Below are 20,846 nucleotides of genomic sequence, written 5' to 3' on the forward strand. Positions count from 1 at the left end.
TATCATTCTCTTGTCTTGTTCACTGTCCTACTCACTTAGTTCCCAGCTGACACCACTTACATCTCTCTTGGTGGTTCTCTACGCTCTGTGTGCTGACATCTTATATTTCCTTTTTAATAAACACGCAATATTCACTTTCTTATCCTTTGGCTTTCTTTGGAAAAATCTGAATCCTTCCTTACCTTTCCATGCATCTTGCATCTTATTACTTGCAAGGGTTATCGCATGGCAAACTCTGTTGTTGTAGTATCTTCATTTAATGGACCCATCATGGTTCAGCAATACAATGGTCTGCCGCTTCCTTCTTGCCAGCACTCTCAAGGAATGACCCCAACTGGATGTTCTAGCTCTCTTTTTAAAGGGAAAAACAAAGAGGTGATGGCTGGAAGGCTTAGACTGAATCTTAACCACTGGCATTGCTCGGGGCAACCCTCCAGACCATCGTTCTTCGCCTGCCAAGCCATTACAGAAGGGGAAAGACCATATGCAAATCAGGCTTGGCCCCACCCCAAAAGCGGCAGTCCAGCCCGAACTGCTAGGTCACATCCCTTCTGCACGAGACCACAAGCATCCCCAAACATGTTTCGCCCTTGTTGGGGCTCATCAGTGAGGAGTAGATTGGGTCTCTAGGCCCAGCAGGCACGGGACCCACGTCTGGGCATACCCGTCCCACTCGGGGTGACAAAGCAAAAACAAAGAGGTGATGGCTGGAAGGTTTAGACTGAATCTTAACCACTGGCGTTGCTCGGGGCAACCCTCCAGACCATCGTTCTTCGCCTGCCAAGCCATTACAGAAGGGGAAAGACCATATGCAAATCAGGCTTGGCCCCACCCCAAAAGGGGCAGTCCAGCCCGAACTGCTAGGTCACATCCCTTCTGCACGAGACCACAAGCATCCCCAAACATGTTTCGCCCTTGTTGGGGCTCATCAGTGAGGAGTAGCTTGGGTCTCTAGGCCCAGCAGGCACGGGACCCACGTCTGGGCATACCTGTCCCACTCGGGGTGACAAAGCAAAAACAAAGAGGTGAAGGCTGGAAGGTTTAGACTGAATCTTAACCACTGGCATTGCTCGGGGCAACCCTCCTGACCATCGTTCTTCGTCTGCCAAGCCATTACAGAAGGGGAAAAACTCTTTTTAAAGGGGGCTACTCCCCCATTGTGTGAACTCCCGAGCTGACAGACTGCACCTGTGAAATGTGGGATGGAATGATCTCTGGGTAAGCCATGTGTTTAGGATTACAGGATCTGTCACAGGGATGCCCCAGGTTAATATTAGGGACAGCCACAATTCTGAATTTCAAATGGCTTGAGCGGTGTGTGTCTTTTCATTTCCCTATTCTCTGATAAACTGTGGAAAAAAATGGATAAAAATGGATACATTTAATATGTCTGCCAGGTGTATGGATAGTGGGAGAACAGGAATTTTTGATTCAGACCCTTGCACAAGGTCCTTGTTCAGCAAAGGGGGAAGTTGCAGGGCTCTGTGAACTGTGCAAGTCCCCAAAAGTCTCTCCTTAGATTCTCTTGGTTGTGTCACTGAAGGAAGTAAATTAGCAACCACATTGTCCCGGTTGTTTTCCCAGCCTGGATGGGTAGAGCTTCCAGCTCTCTGCAGCCTATGAAGCTGCTTTTTCCTAGTGTTTCATGACACATGAGACCTTGAGATCCAACAAGTGCCTTAATGTGACAGTCCATTCCCTTTATAAAGGTGAACTCATCACATAATGAACAGGGGCACAGGTCTCTCTCCTCGGCTGGTGCCTCCTTTTGGAACAGCCTCCCTGCCCCTCTCAGACTTGAGCTGAACCCCCTCAAATTCCATAAACTGATCAAAACCCTGCTTTTCTCTACCTCTTTGCCTTATTGGCTAATCACCCCAATGCCACGGTGACTGGTGGCCACATCCTCCTTAACCTCACAGGGTTACAGGTCCTTCTTCCCAGTGCATACCAGCACCCTCCGATCCCCACTGCACTGCCCTTGGTGGCTCTGCATACCACCCATGAGATTCGCCTGCACTAGTACTTTGCCTGATGTTCTCCTCCTGGATCTCCTTAGCACTTGCCTCCCAGACCCTCCACAAGCACTTGTCCACTCCTTTGCTCCTCTATCAATTCCACCTATCTCCTGCACTTGTCCTCACTGCCCTTGCACTTCCGAATACCACAAGGTCTAGTAAGACCACAATTGTATATTACTGTTTTGCCATTGTTATTCATCCCCTTGTTTCCTTCCCATTTAGCCTTGTGGTGTTTTGAAACACAATTTGGGTGTATAGGTGCCTAACAAATGCTCAATAAAATAAAAATAAACAAAATGCAATGCATGAGATATGTTGACAGTGTGCATGTGAAATTAGATGCTTTGTGTGTGCGGGTGCATCCAGAAGAAGAAAGTTGCACCACAATGCTTTGCACCATGGCTCTAGCCTGCTAAAACTATGTGGGAGCTGTGTGGAAGTCTAGGACATCAAATTACCCCTTTCAGGTAATGTTCAGATTTAATAAATGTTACTATTCCTTGCTGAATGTGATATTTGGGAGAGTGATCTTTCTATGGATGACAGCAGTACAAGGAAAACAGGAAAAACTGTTAAGATGACTTCTCTCAATCTTGAGAAGGCTCAATCATACACATAGGCGCTGGCACAAACACAAATCCCTATGGGATCACTTCTGCCTGGAAAGCATTTGTAACGTGTTCGTTAAGCTCCTGTTGACATCCGCCCTGCCGGGTCTGTGCCTGCCCCCTTCTCCTCGGCTCCTGCAGCTAGCTTGCCAATTGGACCTTCTCACTGGGGTCCAGTGTTTCCAGCACATGCATTTTGGGATTGTTAATCCATGTTTCAGGAACTTCTGGAAAACACTATTGAGGGCATTGTGAACAAAAATAAGTCATATAGTTAAAAAGAAAACCATTCAAGAGTAGTTTAGGAGGATGAAGAGCCACAAGAATCTCGATTTGCCAACCTAGGGCTTAAAGATCTGTAACAACCTTCCACATCATATGCCATTTATATACATGCACTCCAGGCACCAGCGTTCCAGGGGAAACCAATTACACAGGATATGACAGATGTCCTCACAAAGGAATGTAATGAGATGTCTAAAACTGGAAAACAAAGCTATCTCCCCAAACTGTAACCGCTACAAGGATTTCAAGAGCATTTACAAATTGTTCTCAAGGGGAACACCTTGATCCCTTTATTCTTTCCAAAAACCTTGGCATTTCCATAGGCTGCATCTCTATTGTGCTAAGGTTGATTCTTCCTTAAAACACGCCTATGCCGCCTCCAACTCTACCACTTGTGATACATATACAACATACTTCTAGATTTTAGGATTGTATGCCACATTTCGGAAACAGTTAATGATGGGTCCTATTGCTCAAACAGATAAATGATGATGCACAGCCTTTTCAGGAAATAGTATTGGCTGTTTTGAGTGTTTTTTAGAAGGCTTCACTTCTTTGCCTACCATCTACAGGTGAGAAACTGTTTAGATCCCAGTTGGGTGATTAGCTTAAACAATCAACAAAGACAGAAAGCTATCTTTCCCTGCAAAGTGGTTATCTTCAGAATCTTCTTGAGGACAGCTGTCAAAATAACCATTGAACAGGGAAATATTGTGGTGTTAAGCCTCCATTCCAAGGGCTGGAATGGGGATAACGGCCCAGCAGCCCAAGGTAACGGCCCAAGCGCAGTGAGGGCCATTAATGAGGGCTCCGGGCCATTACCCCCTGATTCAGCCCTTGGAGCAGGGGCTTAACGCCATTAGCACTCCGGGTTACCAAAGCAGTTACCAAAAAGTGTGATCAGAAACCCTACTAGATGGGATGGACAAAAGAACTGCAGGTTGACACCTACCTAGAGATAATTGAAGGCGTCTTGGGAAACTATTTATGTCAGCTGTCAAGTGTACAGTTGAATGTTCTCAAAGGCTCTGGAGGTGGCTGCAGAGGATGGAGAAATCTTACGATTAGGCTAGGTGATATACCTGGTGCCAGGTAGTAGAGAAAGATGGCAAAATTCAATTCTTAAACGTCATGGAGTCTTCAAGACGAGGCTGCACAATTGCATGAAGGCAACCGTCCTATGCAAGGTCCTAAAAGGGACATTCTAAATAAAACGAGTCAGTGAACTGCTCGTATATGGTAGAAAAATGCAAAATGTGTTTGCAACAGTGGGTGTGCTGCAAGTGGCATGCATCATGGGGCCTGCGAGGCAGTGAAGCATGCTGGTCAGGTCTAAGTAGATCAAGTGGAATGCAGTGCATTACAGGTCAAAGTGAGCGCTCAACAGACCAGGGCGGAATGCCGGAGAAACGAACTAAACAAAGGTGAGGTACTAGCAGTGTCAGTGGCTATATTGTGGAGTCAGAGAGTTATCTAGTGACTCTTCTATCATGTGTGGTAACAGAATATCAGAATGAGAGCTGGAAAAATCAGTAAAAACAGAGCAACTGAATGCGAGGATTGCCTAGCAACTTGGGGCCACGTCGGGATAGACGCAAAACAATTGGTCTTAAGACAGCCTGTGCCAGTGCGCTAATAATGCCAATGCATTTCGACTTGTGGCCCTTCGTCAGGGCAATTAGCTCTACTACAGTTTCAATGTAGCAGACGCACCCAGCGCTCTAAAGTGCCACTCCCATGCCTGCTAGTGTGAAGAGCTCTTGAGCTCATCGTCTGAATTGCGGTCTCCTGTCACATGAGCCCAGGAGGGAAATATAGTTGGGCACGCAGTTCTAGAACTATGATAAGCATGTTCTCACAATCCCTTATATTCCCAGAGACGAGAATACATTGCAAGACCAAGTTCAAAGACAGTCTGCATGGCAGAAGGCATGGGTGAAGAGAGATATTGGGCTAATTGGGTGGGAAGGTACAGTACAGTCCAGCCCCTGGCACCTGGGTCTGAGCTCACATGTGGCTAAGTGAACTGAATATTCGAGAAGGGCACGAGCGCGCCAACCTTTTGTAGAGGGCCATATAATGAAGGGCCTTATAGTTTAAGAGCCAATGGAGTACCCTGTTTCTAATAGCTGATGAAGATTACTTGAATTAGGGGTGGGCATGAGGTATGGGTATCCACCTGTCTGTAGAGACCCAATCAAAACCCGACCCCCTATAGAAAGTATACTTGGATGTTCCCCTTGAGCCAACCACAATCCCCCATAAGTTTCTCTTACTTGTCACATAGTATGACATCACGTATGACGAGTTTTTACTATAAAAGTGTGTTTTTTAATGAAATGCTTTGAGAGAGAACGCTGTGCGATGTCTGTTGTAACTCCCTGTTTTAGATCAATGATAATAAAACAGTAAAACGACTTTGCCATCTTCCTGAGTTGGTCTGATTATTGGTGTACATAGTTATTCTGTTTCCAATCCACCTGCATGACACGCTACCTAATAAGGGCCCTAAACACAAAACCCTTTCCACAGGCATTATAAGCTTTCCCTTAGATGTAGGCTCCCTTCGGTAAAGAGTGACATAATTAAGTCAGACACAACGATCTGCACTTAGAGGCATTCCACTTTAATTGCACCTACCTAGCCAGCTAATTCACCTGGTGAAGGACTACAAGTATGAAATGCATTGGCATTATTAGCACACTGGCACAGGCTGCCTTAAAGTGGCCACACAGGTTTTATGCAAATATAGAGTTGTTTTCTGACTCCACCATTGTTTTTCTTATGAAAAGAAAGTATTCCATGTACATTTCAGCCACACTTTAATCAAATGTAATTTTAGCGTTCACGCTAGGCCAAGGGTGTGCGGCCCTCACTGCGGCTTTTTTATCCATGGTCCACAGTTTTTCCGATACTCTTAGTTCTGCCATGAATGATGATGTATGCTATATCCATTTTCCCCCTTGCTTATTGCCAACTTTTTGTTTCAATAAAGATTTGGGTGTCATAAATAAGAAAATAAAATAATAGGATTCTACATCCTTATTTCCACAGTGGGAATTTAAATCTCCTCCAAATAGTAGCACTTCATCCAGGGTCTACCTTCCTCTTTCAATTGAAGAATTCCTATATTTTTCATAAGGCTATTCATTTCATCACCTCCAGGGAGTTACATACATATTGATGACATTGATATTTTTTATTTTGTTTAGTGTTTGAATTCTGATTTCAGCCAAGAGAAGATTGAGATTCGTAAAGGAATTATGTATCTACTCTGTTATGTTATAGCTATTAGTTCCTATAAAGATGCCGCCCTTAGGACGGCTTCATCACCTTGTGTTGCTGGTGCCAACATTTGTGATACACCAGAAATTGTGGGCCAATAAGTCAACCAGCCTTCTTGAAATAGGACACTATCGTTGGAGAGTAGTTCAGTTGACACGTGTTCAATGTCTATCCAATGCCTATGGCCCTTTCTATTGCAGCTAACACTGCAGATATCACATGGGCTTTTTATTATCAATTTGCAGAATACTCGGAATCCAGAGGCTATCATTAATTGGTTGGACTTCTGTAGTTCTGACAAATGCATTGTCATGTTATCAATCAATTGTCATTGAATCTTGTGACTTTGATCGCTGAAAATGCATTGGAATTAAGCAGGTACTCGTTTTTTTGCCATTCACTGTAATATCTCCCAACCCATTTTAATTATTGCATTTTAATTTTCAAAGATCTTGGCAGCTATATTTTTCGTTTTACAATAGTCTTGAGTACTATTCGCACGGTTCTCCTAAAATTCAATTCGATCAAAATCTGTTGATGAAAGTACTCTTAGTTGTGGAATAACTGCAAACATCTGCATCGATTGTGCTCAGTTAATAGGGTGGGCCTTGCTTTTCTCAAAACAATGACGAATAATGAAGATTGTGTTATCAATAAAAGGCCCCGAAGTATCCCGCACTTCAATGTCTCTATGTGACCCACAACCCACAGCCTTTTCACATAGCAGTTGATCCTGCATCTACCCATTGCAACTCTCTATAGGTTTGGTCGTATTCCTTATAAGAAGTGTCCATAGTAATGTCATTAATACCAGTGCCTGCATCATTCAGTTATTAATGGTATGGATCACATTAACTGATTTACCATATCTATGGTGCCATGATCATTCCCCTTAACTATCTTCTGCCTTGACTTGGCAGCTGCAAAAGTGTTCAAAACATACTTTTCGGTTTATTTTTTATTTTTTTCTTGCCATCCTGTGATGGATCACCCAACCTCTGTCTCACCTACCAGGTGTGGAGGGTGTTAGACGTCATCGGGCCGCAAGGTGCGGGAGCGAAAGAACGATGCGACCACTCCTGAATTTTATCAGGTTGGCTCTTCCTCGTTTCCAGTGCACACCTTCTTTATTCACTTTATACCTTCCTCTTGACCCACATGACGGGCTCCCTCTCACTCACGTGACATGAGTCAGGTGGAACACCACATTCCTCCAACACTTGCATTTATTTGAACATTTTTATGGCGTCTCACAGGTGTTTGTGCTGAGCCTCTCGGTTCTTGTTGCTGGTGTGTTCTTTTCGACGATATACCCCATGTAGTAGGACATACCCTTGTAAATGGGATGTGGGTTGGGGTCTTTTCCTCTGCCCATACTCCATGGTGGTTCTTCCTTCAATCGGCTTTGCGCCTCTATTCCTGGAGTGTTGGGGTCAGGCACTGTCTGTGCTGGTGTGTCATCTTCTATGCCAGGGTTCTCGCCTTCTCTGATTCCTTCTCTTTGCAGGTCTGGTGCTTCTGGTTCATCAGGCATCGTAGGCGGTTGTTTTTTCCACAGCATCGGGGGTATTTTACAGAAGAGTGACACATACCGAGTTACTACTTTGTGTCCTCTGGTAGCTGTCACCATACTGTGATTGATCCTATCACTGTCCATGGGTGAGATTTGTACGACAGTGTTATTTTCTTTGGTGGTGTCTGATTTTTGACTAGCACAGTATCTCCAGTCTGGAATTCTCAGTGTTGGGCTTGGCAGGCTTGACTCTCCCTTTTGTTGTGTTGCTCCATGCCTCGCTATGAGTTCAGTGTCTGGCTCTGGGGATACCCAGTTTTGGTGCAGCGGAAGCTCTGTTTGAATGGGCACTCCAAACATTAGCGCCGCTGGGCTGACTCTCGTGGCAGTGAGAGGAGTCTGGTGGTGAGATTGAAGAAAACGGTACATGGCCGTCAGCCACGATATTTGTTTGTCTTTGGCTATCTATATGACTTTGTTTAGAGATCCCATTGACCTTTCTGTGTCAATGTTTGCCTGTGGCCACCATGGGGTGATTTTCTGATGGTGAATGTTAAGGTTTGTTGGGAACTATCACAATTCATTGCTGGTGAATGGGGGTCCTTTGCCACTTTTCATTTTGCTTGGTAGAACATGAATTGCAAAGATCTTCTCCAGTACAGTTACAACAGACAGGGCATCGGTTCGGGGTAGCGACTGAATTTGTCTACTGCTATGAGGAGGTATCCTTCACCTGCGATGGTGAAGAAGTCTACATTGATTGATTCCTATCAGGTGTTACTCCTGGGCCCAATGGCAATTGGTTCTTCCACCATTTGTCTTCTGAAGGATTGACATGCCACACATGTTTCTACCAGGTCGACTACACGCTGTTGTGTTTTTGCCATCCAGACGCAGGACTTGAGGTACGCCTGAGACTTTACTATCCCTTGGTGTCCCTTGTGTGCCAGTCGTAGCGCTGTTTCTTCTAGTATTTCAGGCAGCACAATGCAATGCCCTTTTAGGATAACACCTTAGTTTAAGATGGTTAGCTGATTCCTGATTCCAAACAGTGCTTGCAGTTTCTCGTGTGCTACTGCTGTGCAGTTTACCACGGTGGATAGAAAGTTCTTCCAGTCTCCTGAATGTATGTCTTGTTTGGTCCACTGGTGGCAGGTGGCTTTCTTGGTCTGCTCTACTGTTTTAGGTAGTGTCATGGCTGTTGAGCGAGCATATGTCACTACGTGGCACACATGTTCTTCTTTTTCTCGTGCATGTTCTCTGTCTTGTTGGGTGGCTGGATGCGGGTTTCGGGACAGGTAGTCTGCTGGGTTGTAGGCTCCCACTCGGTATGTTACTTCGATGTCTAATGGTTGTAATTGCAGCATCCACTTCTGTAGTTGGGATGGCAGATGTGGGTGGCCCCTTTGAATATGGGGATCATGGGTTTGTGGTCCGTGAAGACTTTGGCTGGTTGACCCAATAGGTATACCTGGAAGTGGCGACACCCACATAATCTCGCCAGTGCTTCTTTCTCTATGTGGGCATAGTTCAGTTTCAGTTTTTGTGAGGGCCCGACTGGCAAATGCAGTTGGAAACATGGTGCCCTCTTGATCTATTTGGGTTAGTACTGCTCCTAGAACTACTGGGCTGGCATCCACAAGCAGTTCAGTGGTGCGGTCTGTGTTGAAGAATGCCATTTTGGTGGTGCTGGAGAGTGAGACCTTGATTGTTGAAAAGCATGTAGGTGTTCTTCTTTCCATTCCCAGTGTACTTCTTTCTGGGTCAGTTTCCTCAGTGGCTCAGCAATGGTGGTGAGTTCTGGTATGAACCTGGCACAGTAGGTGACCAGGACCATGAAGCTTCTGATTTCAGAGGCGGAGGTTGAAGCCTTGGCTCCTTTTATGTCTGTGACTTTGGCAGGTTCTCATGACATACCCTCTGCATAAAATACATGTCCGAAAAAGCTAAACTTGCTCTTGCCAAATTCACACTTTTCTGCATGTAGCGTGAGGCTGGATTCTCCTAGGCACTGCAATATGGCTATTAGTTGGTTGTGGTGTTCCTGTGCAGTCTTCCGGTAGACTATAATGTCATCACTGATGTTGGTGGTGACTGCAAGGGCATGCATTACCCTTCGGATCTCATTCTGGAAGACATCCACTGCCATAGAGATCCCAAAGTTGAGTCTTCGGTACCTGGTGTGATGAGAACATTGTGATATATTGTGACTCACAGGCTAGGCGGATCTGATGGTAACAAGAGTGTAGGTTGAGCTTACTTGCTAAATATCTTCACCCCGGTCAGGTCCACAATTAGCTCATCAATGTTTGGCGTGATGTAAAGCTCTCGCCCTATCGCCACGTTAGGCAGCCACATGCCTATGCATATCCTGACAGCTTGAGGTTGTTTGGGATTTGGGCTACCACCATGGGCGATACCCATGGGGTGGGTCCTGAGGTATTTTCAATGATTCCTTGGCTCTCGAGCTTCTCAAACTCAACTTGTACTCCTTCCTGCAGATGGAATGGGACACATTGGTTGGGCCAATGTGTAGTTTGACAGTCCACTCTTTTAGGCATCTCCTCCCTTGGAATACTTTGACGTGTTTCGCGAGTAGCTTGTCAATGTCCAGCGGGTTGATGCTCAGCTCAATGCAAAGTGTATTAGTTTGAGGTTCTCTGTTGTGTGTCAGCTTAAGAGGGTTTCCAGTCCTGCATCTACTACATATATGCGTGTTCTGCATGTGGTTCCATTGTATGTCAGGTCTGACCAGAATGATCCAGCTATTGGCAGATGTTTCTTGCACACATATGAGAATAGTTGTATTTGTTTATCTTGGAGTTGGGGTGTTGGTTCCATTCTTTTAAACTTTGTTAGTGGCATCACATTTACCGTTGCACCGGTGTCTATCACTACTTTGGAGGGAGTCCCATCTGCCAGCACTAAGCAGGTTGGCCATTCTGAATTGTTTGCATTTTGTTTGCTCTTCCGTGGCTTGATAGCTGCGATCATGTGGACGCATTCCCCCTTTTTCTTTTGGAGGTTCTGTGATCTCTCTGGGGATGATTTTTCTTCAGATGTGCCATCAGTGTCACTGTCACTGGGCAATCTTTGGACTGCAGCTGTGGCTCTTGCTTTGCCTTTTCCTCTTCGGTTCTAAGTTGTGTGGTCTGGTTGCTCAGATTCCTTCTGGGTGGGTGGATTCAGGCAGACATCTGCAATGTCGTTCAGCCATTTGCACTTGCGTCAGGTAACACCTATCCGCGGACAGGGCTCTTCTCTGTGCCAGGGCCTCTGCACCATTTGCAGGAATCTTGTTGTTTGTTGATCCACTGCGTTGCAGTGTTTGCGGGTCTCCTCCCCTCTGGTCTCAGGGTGATGGCTGATATGTCTTTGTCATCCCAATTGTTGTCAAGTGGGAGTCGATCACTGGTCGCTTTCAGGGCTGCGTCCTGTTCATCAGTACGTTCCCTCTTCTGACCCATTGCAGGATTCAATCTAGGGGAATGTTTTTTCTCTGAAAGGATTGCTCTATGTCATTTTTTTTAGGATATGCCGTGGATGATCTGTTGCCGGACGGCGAAGTCCTCATCTAGTAACTCACACCCGAGTGCAATTTCTCGAATGCATGCATGGAAGTCACCAATCCTCTCCCCTGGCCTTTGTCGGGCCATGCTGAGCTGGAAGCATTCGTAATCTGGGTTTAGTTCTGGTTTGAACTTCCCATTCAGAGCTGTATTTGCTGCAACATAGTCATCATCTTGTTGGCAATGTGTTGAAGAGCCTTGGCAACATTGTGCCAAGATTGAGCATAAGCAAAGTTCTCAGTTTCTTAGTATCTGTAATTTATTTGGCTGTCACATGTAGCTCAAACTGTTGGAGCCAAGGTTCCCACCATAGTGCTAATCCTATGGCATATGGGTCGAAAGGTCTCATAAACGCAACATGTGTGGCATCTGGCCTCTGAATGTGACCCTCTAGTCTCCCTGTGTCCTTCTTGTGCCCCTGTGAGTGTTTTCCCTTGCTGGGCTACATTGAGGGCTTGCCATATTGTCCGGATTGATCTTGGGTTTCCTTTTGCTGCTTGGGGTAGGTAGGCTGATTCCTCGTGTGGCAGGTGTGGGCCCAGAGCAGTGACTGCTCTTGATCTACCAGTGTTCTAAAGCATGATGCCATCTCCTCCCCTATAAATCCTCCAGGCTATCTGCTGTTGCTGCATGTGGTATTTTAGGGCTGCAGAGGTACCTGTTAATTCCTAGCGGTCACGCGCCAGTGTGTCTGAATTGTGCGAGCTACGGGGGCTCAAACTGCTTATTATTTATGAAGTCGGCTGCACGCAGTGTGGGCCAGCTGGCGTGCCGCTGCACGATGATACTGCTTTTTATAAGGGTCTGGGCTTGTCAGCAGGTATTGCGCAGCAGCCTGGTGTTGGCCCGGTTGTGCGCACGCGCGTCTGTAATAAATGCCTCATCGGCAGTGTGATGAATCACCCAAATTCTGTCTCATCTACCTAGTTGGGAGGGTCTTAGGAGTGATTGGACTGCAAGGCCCTGGAGCGAAGAACAACGTGACCAGTCATGAATGGTATCAGGTTTGCTTTGCCTCGTTTACAGTGCGTGCCTTCTTTATTCACTTTATCCCTCCCCTTCCTCTTGTCCCGTGAGGTGGGCTCCCCTTCACTCACTGACATGAGTCTAGCGGAACACACCAACATGATATTACTGACATGGTCATTGATTTTCAAAGGACAAGGGTCGAAATTGGAATTCATGGAACAGGAGCTGTAAGTAGCTCATGGCTATCAGGATTTTCCTCTAACCAGGTGCTCTCATCGTGGCCTAGGAGCTATGAACGTCTCATGAATGGATTCGTAGGACAGTGCAAAAGGGTCCTGGGAGTCCATCTGCTGGACATTAGTCCCGGTTACGAGACCCTTACCCAGAGTCTTTAGCTCACTATCATTCACAGAGGAGAGATATCCAAAACCTATCAGTCTGTCCTGCCCTGGGCAAGACCAGCACCAAAATGCTAGGCAATTCTCCTCTGAACAAGAGTACCAACAGCAACCCCAGACACTTGTTTCGGTCTGGTTGGACCTCATCAGTAGGGTGTAGCTGTGCCTCTCTAAGAATAGTGAGCAAGGGGTGCATGTCTGGATTCTCCTATTAACGTAGGATGAGATCCAAAGCTACATAAATTATGTAAAAAACAAGATGGTCCTGGGAGTCCCTCTGCCGGTCATTAGTCCAGGTTACGAGAGCCTTACCCAGAGTCTTTAGGTCACTATCTTTCACAGAGGAGAAATATCCAAAACATATCAGTCTTCGTCCTGCTCTGGGGCAGTCCAGCGCCGAAATGCTAAAAATTCTCCTCTGAACAATAGTAGCAACAACAACCCCATTCATGTGTTTCGGTCTGGTTGGACCGCATCAGTAGGGTGGAGCTGTGCCTCTCTAAGAATAGTGGGCAAGGGGTCAACGTCTCAGGACAATGAACATATTAATGAGAGCACATAAGAATGCTAAAAGAATTGCAGATCGGAAAAAAAAACATATTTTTTTCATATAGTGATTTAACATTCTGAGATGTCTACGTCAGAATAGGCAATCTGAAGAGCCTGAAAGATGGTGGGAATTGCTTTTCTTTCCCAAACTGTGGCATGAGCACAAAAATGCAGACACCAAATGCTCCTCTTCCACAGTGGTTCTGTGCCCGAATACGTGCATCTCTTGCTGGCTTTGTGAAGGCTGATGCTGTCACTGCGGCAGGCAGGAAGAGAGAAGAGTGGTGGAGAAGCATGAACCAAGGATCATGAGTGAAGCAGGTTGAGCCTGGGCATGGCACATCGGCAAGAAAAGTATAGGGTAACCAGATTGTCAAGGCAAAAAAAAGGGATGGTACATAACAGAAAAGAAGGACTACTGACACCTCATCGACCCCTCTCAAGCCACTCATTCAATCCCTGACTAGAACCCCTCCTCCTCCAGCCCTCACAGTATTTCCAGCATTGACCCTACATATACATTTTCGCTGTGCTGTTAAGCATGGTAATGACAAAGAAGCTGTTGCACTGATTGACATTCGATCATTTGCTATTTATTCATTATTCACTTAGTCTTTGTGGCACAAGCAGTTAATGCAGGATGGTAGGTGATTCAAGCCCATCCCGAGAAGGCAGAAAGGGGTTTTGAAATTAAAAAAAAAACTCTCGGGAAAGGGAACATAGGGAGAAAACCGAGACGTCTTGTCACCCTAAGAAAGTGTGTGTGGTGGGGCAACGAGGGAGGCCCTGTCCAGAACATGGAAACAAAGCAGGTGCCCGGTAGGGAAAGCAGTCATTGAGCCTCATTCTATGTCAGCCGGTACAGTCCGGCAAACCGGAGTCGGCCCGTCAAGTAAATATTTGACAGTATTTACCGGACCGGCTGACTCCGGGTTTGGCTAGGCACCCTACCGGAAAACAAATCCCATTGCCGGTGCTGGTAATGATGGCAAAACCACTCATGGAGTCCTATGGGATTTACACTGTCACTCCGGCACCTGCAATCTGGCAGCAATGCTGCTGGACCGGTTGCCGGAAATTGTATCTACATTTGCCGCTTTCAGGATACCAGAAAACGAATGTAGAATGATGCTGAATGTTCGGTGATGGCCAAATGAGGGATGAAGTAATTCTGTGATATTGATATGATATGCTATGATATTTATAACGCGCCTGTACACAGTGTTTCTAGGCGCCAATGTTTAATAGTTTCTTACCAGTTAATAATGCCCAAAATGACTTCATCCGAATTGGCTAGGTCGCACCAAACATTCGAGAAATGGTGTAAATAACAGTGCTGACTTGCCAAAATTAGACTTGAATCTGTAAAGAGCCATTTTAAATCAGGGGAAGGTTTTTGGATTGCTGTTTCGTGAATTGCCAAAATGCATGCTTTGCCCCATTTAGGGGCAAGTGACCGACATGCATCAAAGATCGCTGAGAGTACCGAGATCCTCGTGAAAGTACTATACAATCTTTGAGAAAAGGACGAAGCTCTGAACAGTCAGCAAACCTGGTATTTGGCAAACTGCTGGCACTATTTACGTTGTAATAGCTACTGCAGAAATGTGTGTGCAAACTGAAGGCACGTCATTCAATCTCAGATTCAGCCTTTTTCAGAAACCAGAAACGAAGAGAACCATTACATTGGATTAAACTAAGTATGTGTACATGTAATGTCATGAGGTTGCAAGAAGTGCAGAAAGCACTTGGGGTGGTGGTCTATGACAGCATTCGGGCTAATGGAGAAGCTTGGCACAGAGACATGGGCCGGGGAGAGAGTGGCAGGCTCCAGACAGGTGCTCTTCGTTTCGAAGCTCTGCAACGCAGCTTATTTCTGGTAAAGCCTGCAGCTCAGTGTCATTAGAGAGCCCAATAACAGAGAGTTACTCAAATACCCCTCCATGGGGGCGAAACAAGCGCAGTGCATGCTTCTTAAAATAGAGAAACTTCTCATTTCTGAGAGTCACTTCAGTGGTAGCGGGAGCGTGGAGATGGTAGCTGCGCTGTTACCGCGGGACCTCTGGGGGGCATTTGTGGATTAGCTTTAGGGTCGAGGAGGCCTAAATGTGGATCACCATAAACCCAGTGGTCACGGTATCCTGAAAGGAGTTCAATTACTAGAATCTGTTTTGCATATCAAATATCCTGGCAGGTTTCAGTGAAGAGTTTGCGACGGAGCAGCATAGCACACGTGCCGACCTAAAAATGAAGCCATGGCAGAATTAATTATCCCCAGCACAATTCATTCATTATACATTCATTATGTGTTTTTATTTAATGCCGACCACTCATAGACCAGGCGAAGGAGTTCTTTACAAAATGGCAGTATAAAAACACTGTGTTGTGCTGCGTCATGGATATGTGGCAGTGGAAAGCCGCCAAAATGGCATCATTCAATGTGATTTGCAAACATGGCAGAATGAGATCTAATGCAATGTGACGCATGGAAGTTCTACGCCAGTGACAATGACCGTAGCTTCAGCAATATGTGTGAGGTTAAATATCATTCTGCAAATAGTAGGGAGGTACTTAATTGGTAGTTTCCTACTCATGGAGATCATGGTATTTGGACAAGAAATACAGAAATGCACACAGTGTCAGGGGCATTTACATTAGTCGGCCTTACAAACACATGTTGAATCAATGACAAATGAACTATCTGATGTTTGATACATTATAGAATATGAACTGAGGGTAGAAGACAGAAAATCAGAACAACATGAGGGGCCATGAGAAGGGGTGAGTAATTTTGGGCTGACCAATAGACAGTCAGAGCTCCTCTTGGGTAGGTTTAATGTGAAGGTAGGAAAAGAGAAATTCTTTATGTCATTGACGAAGGGGTGGAAGGCCCCAAGGAGGAGCTAAACATGTGGAGGGGGAGGTGTACAGGTTGCAGCGTAATTGGCCAGTGACAGGGCCTTGGGGGACTCTAACAGAGAGAGATGTGGAATCAGAGGTTTCCATGTTCCAGGAGATAGGGAAAAAGCTACCAGAAATATATCAGGATACCAAGACAAGTGCAGTGTCCTGGATTTCAATGTCTGAGTGGGTCAGGAAGCAGTTCGGCTGATCAACCATATCAAAGGTTGCAGATACCAAGAAGTGTGAGGATAGATAAGATTTTCAGATGATGAGCAGAGCTAGAAAGTTTAGCGGTGTGGGTCTGGGCCATTTCTCTGGAAAGACGGCTACAGGACCCATATTGGAGAGTGTTACAGAGTTTGTAAACTTTCAAGTAAATGGTGATCCTGTTGAGGACTATTCACTCCAGGATGTTTGGATAGTGGGAAAGAAGTTAAACAGGTCTAGAGTGTTCATGACTGCTCAGGTCTGCAGTTGACTTTCTGAGAAAAGTTAGAACAGTGCTGCATTTTAGCAGACCGGGAATATGTCATTTCTGATAGTTGTAAAAGGGGAGGATCAGAGATGGGGTAGGTGAATGCTGAGAGTTCTTTTGTTGTTTGAGGGGCAAGACGTGCACTGGAGAAATCAACAGTTTAGAATCACTTAACTGGGTGAGAAGGAGAAAAGGTAGGTTAATATAGAAATGAAAGGGGTGAGAAGAAGGAGGTAGGGGAGAGAGTCAGATAGGGTTTTGAGGAGATTGCAGGTGTTGGCACTCTTAGTTGATCCTTAGAGGGATAGGCCAGTAAGAGGTGCAGAGGAGATAACATGAGGACAGGGTGGTAAAGCATGACTTTGATGGGAGAGGAGAGTTTGTAGTGGAGGAAGTGTGAGAGGATTGAGACTGGTGAAGTAGATAGACTTGGTGGTGTTAAGACCCGTTGAAAGCATACGATGGGCATTTGTGAATGAAGTAGGAATGGCAAGATATGGAAATTGGGCCAACAATGAAGGGTGGAGCTTTACGTCCATCTTGCATAGGTTCATTTCTGGGCTGTCAATGGGCACGGTGGCCCCCAAAAAGCATTGAAATGTAGCTCTTGCTCCCGCTTGCAAAGCTTTTCAAGGACAGTTAGGTACTTTTCTGCGAAGTGGGTAAGTGACTGCAAGGAATTCATCTGTTCCCTGTGACCCCTGTGGGTTTCCCTTTGTGGACTTTTTTTTAGTTCAAGCAGTTTAAGCAGGGATCTGATTCTCTACATAATCACTGACTTCATTGGTTTGTGAAGCTCTCTGATCTGCTGAATTGGGATATTGATAGCAAGTCCAGCTGTTCTAATTCATTTGCAGCCCTGCAGTAACAAGTATGCACCCAGGACATGCAGTGTCTTACCATGTTGAGGTGCGCCATAGGCATGCCATAATGAACCACAGCCAGACACCTGATGTTAGGTAATGCCCTGGGCCCATAGTTACAGACCCATTCGAAGCAAGGACCTTAATGAAGGCCCTGGGGCATTACCTGACTCGGTAATGCCCCTGCGGCGAGGGGCTTATTGCGTTTAGTACCCCGGCCCCCAATACCGGGGCTAATAGCATTGTTTTTCTGTTACCGAAATGTTGCTGCGTTTCGGAACAGAAAAAAAAGTTTAAAAAAATGGCCGCTGGAGAAGGGAAAACGGAGTCTGTTTTCATTTTCAATGGTGGTCGTCGGGAGCAGACGCGCTGGGGACAGAAGTGTTCCTAGCGTGTTTGCTCCCAAAAAAAGAGCAAAAAGAAGGTAAGTGGGGTTGGGAGGGCAGGGAGGGGATTTTTTGGATAGGGGATTGGGGGGACAACACACTTACCTGACTCCCCGGCAGGGGAAAATGGCAACCTCCAGCCATGTGGCTCAAAGGAGGGGATTGCCCTGTTCCGAGCCTCCTCATTGGCTGAGGGGCTGCCACACCCACGCCACCTTGTCAGAGATATGAAGGAACTTCTACATTCAAGGGATTCTGCGTCGGGTAAAGCCCCGGTAAGGGCCAATCTGAATGTCTCTCGCTGGGTACTTACAAGGCATAGCCCATTCTTTCCCTGGCCACTCTTAGGCCCCCTCTAACACCTGCAGGAGACAACTGGCTGGACCCTGGCTACCTCTAGTGCCACCGATTCTTTCATGGTTTAATCACCAATTATCTGGAGCTGCAGCCTTCCAAGGAAGTCATCTAAAAGACACCCTTGCTTCTCTGAGGAGTACTCCATTAACAAAGTGCCAGGAGAAATTCTTTTTAGATCGCTTTTTTCCTTTCCCGGCGTCCTAAAAATAATAATATGTATTGGCTTTGTGAATACAATCTTGCTATTTTTCATAAACTGGGCCTTTAAGAGATGCATCATCCCCCCACCCACTTTTTTCAGAGAAGGGACTCATTCCCCCCCCAGCTAAAATGAGAAACATTGAATGTCCTCTTTGAATTTATGAGTTAAAGCCGACCTCAGGGATTGAATCACAGTCAGATTTGCAGGCCGGACACTTCCCCACTGCACTATACAAACTTATGAAAAATAACAAAAAACTACAGGTGATATCTCCCATTCGGTACTGCAGGTTCCAGGGAAAACATTTGTATTGGTTCTTGGAGTTTGAAACATGCGAACCTTTTATCGTTTTCAAAAACAGTATTAGAAGAAAATATCCTCTCTTGGTTTTGTCTGTGTGTTGATTTTCTGAAAAGCAAATGCCATTCGTCCACTGCAATTTCGGTGTTTGTGCAAAGCCAATTTAATGAAATATGCATATTTCACCTTGATATTCGAATTTCTAATGACGTCACATCCAATTGTGTTTGTTGATGAGTCCCCCCACTTTATTTTTTAGGACTTCACGCCTGTTTACTAGACATCCATACGGAGAAGGTTGTGAGCTGGAAAGAGGGAGCATCCACAGCACAGAAGCAGAGGTGGAGAGTCAAGATAAGATGTGCAGTGCTATGCTTAAACTTCAAGTGAGTGCAAGAACGGGGCCTGCCACACCCCCTGATGCTCCAATATGCAATATCCCTTGTTTTCCTATTAGCCCTGTTCCAATTCACTCCTGATGTGCCCTGCATTACTGAAATATTGGAGCGAGAGGAGGTGACACTCAGGATGCAGTAACATTCAGGTATGAAGGTTGCCAGCTATTTCGTGCATGCAGACACTGTAGCAGTATGATCGTAGAAATGCACGGAATGGGTGACTGGTTAACAAGTGAATTTAAGTGCCATGTTTCAGCAGAGATTCGTGTCAGGACACTAGTAAACGCTTACTTGCTCTCCCATGCTTCTGTTTGTTTCTTCTACTTTCCAACTATTCCAATGGGATATCCCTTCATCACCATTCCCGATTTCTGCAATTCTCTTTTGCTAAATTGCAGTCACATGATGGCTCTGAAATCTTTGTGGAATGCCTCTATGCGCATGTTCTAACTGCGTGATTCACACCTTGGAATTCTGAATGCGAGTAAGTCGGCCTTGACATTCTACTACATCTTCCACCCAGAAGTTGGAAAACCAACAAGAACCCTCGATCATCTAAGGCTAAGTATATTCACCAACCGGGAAAAAAAGAGTTTGCCCCTATAAGTGGTCCATAGATGGGCGTCGAATTGAACGCACACTGGTACTTAGATATTTGGGGTACAATGTATGCGTTGCTTCATCTATGAGTATGGGCCTCATTACGACCCAGGCGGTAATCTTCCGTCATTTCCGCCATGGCGTAATGAGCGTTTACGCCGTGGGGCGATGGCGTAAAGAGCGCCACATTACCACCCATCGCGCACGAGCATTACGCTATGGCGGTAATGCAATTAACGCCATGGCGGAAAAGGCCCCTACCGGCATCGTAAAGCGAGCAATCCGCACTTCCGCCACTGTAAGTAGCGGCCACCGTAATTAGCGGCCACCGTAATTTGCGGTGGCCGCAAAAAGCAGGACCGGAAATAGCGTCATCGCGCCGGAACGGGAAACAGCACGTCGGCCATCTTTAAAAACACAATCCATTGCCATCCTACCGAACAACACCAGATCCAACCCTGACACCTGTCCCAACCAATCACCCACCCATCCAACTACCCAAAAATGCCTAAAGCTGTTAAGAAGGCATGTGACCGCCAGTGCCAGGAAAGATTCAGCCGGGAGGAACTCGGCATGCTTGCGAAGACCCTGCAAGACAACGCAGCTGTCGTTTTCTCCCCTGAAATGACCAGGACAGCGATAGGGAAAAAGAAGGCCATCTGGGCACTGGTGGCCGAGCGTGTCAGCGCGGTGGGGACCGTACCCCGCACCCCACAGCAGTGCAGGAAGCGCTGGGATGACCTCCGCATACGGGTCAGAGCGGTCATCTCTGCGAACCGCAACCTTGCAATGGGTACCGGTGGAGGGTCGGAATCCCCACTAAAACTCCAACCGTGGGAGGAGATTTGTGCAACCACGATTGGCATGGAAGCCATTGAAGGCGTCGGAGGGATGGAAAGGGGAGCTCCGACATCAGGCGATGAAGGTAGGTGCCTCAAACAAGACATGCCATAGTCACTGCAGTCCATTCATGTGTAGCACAAGGTTGCCCTAGAGTGTAAATGCAACACATTTCCACACTGCCCATAGCCACATGCGAGCACCACCTTGTATACACTGCTGGCACCCGCATACCTGCATCCACATTCCACACTAAAAGGAGACAACCTGCATGGCCCTGCCTGAAATCTGCCTCATCTACTGACCAGAATAATGTCTATCATT

Source organism: Ambystoma mexicanum, chromosome 8 (genome assembly GCF_040938575.1).
Source record: "Ambystoma mexicanum isolate Mex_15411 chromosome 8, UKY_AmexF1_1, whole genome shotgun sequence".
Taxonomy (NCBI): Eukaryota; Metazoa; Chordata; class Amphibia; order Caudata; family Ambystomatidae; genus Ambystoma; species Ambystoma mexicanum.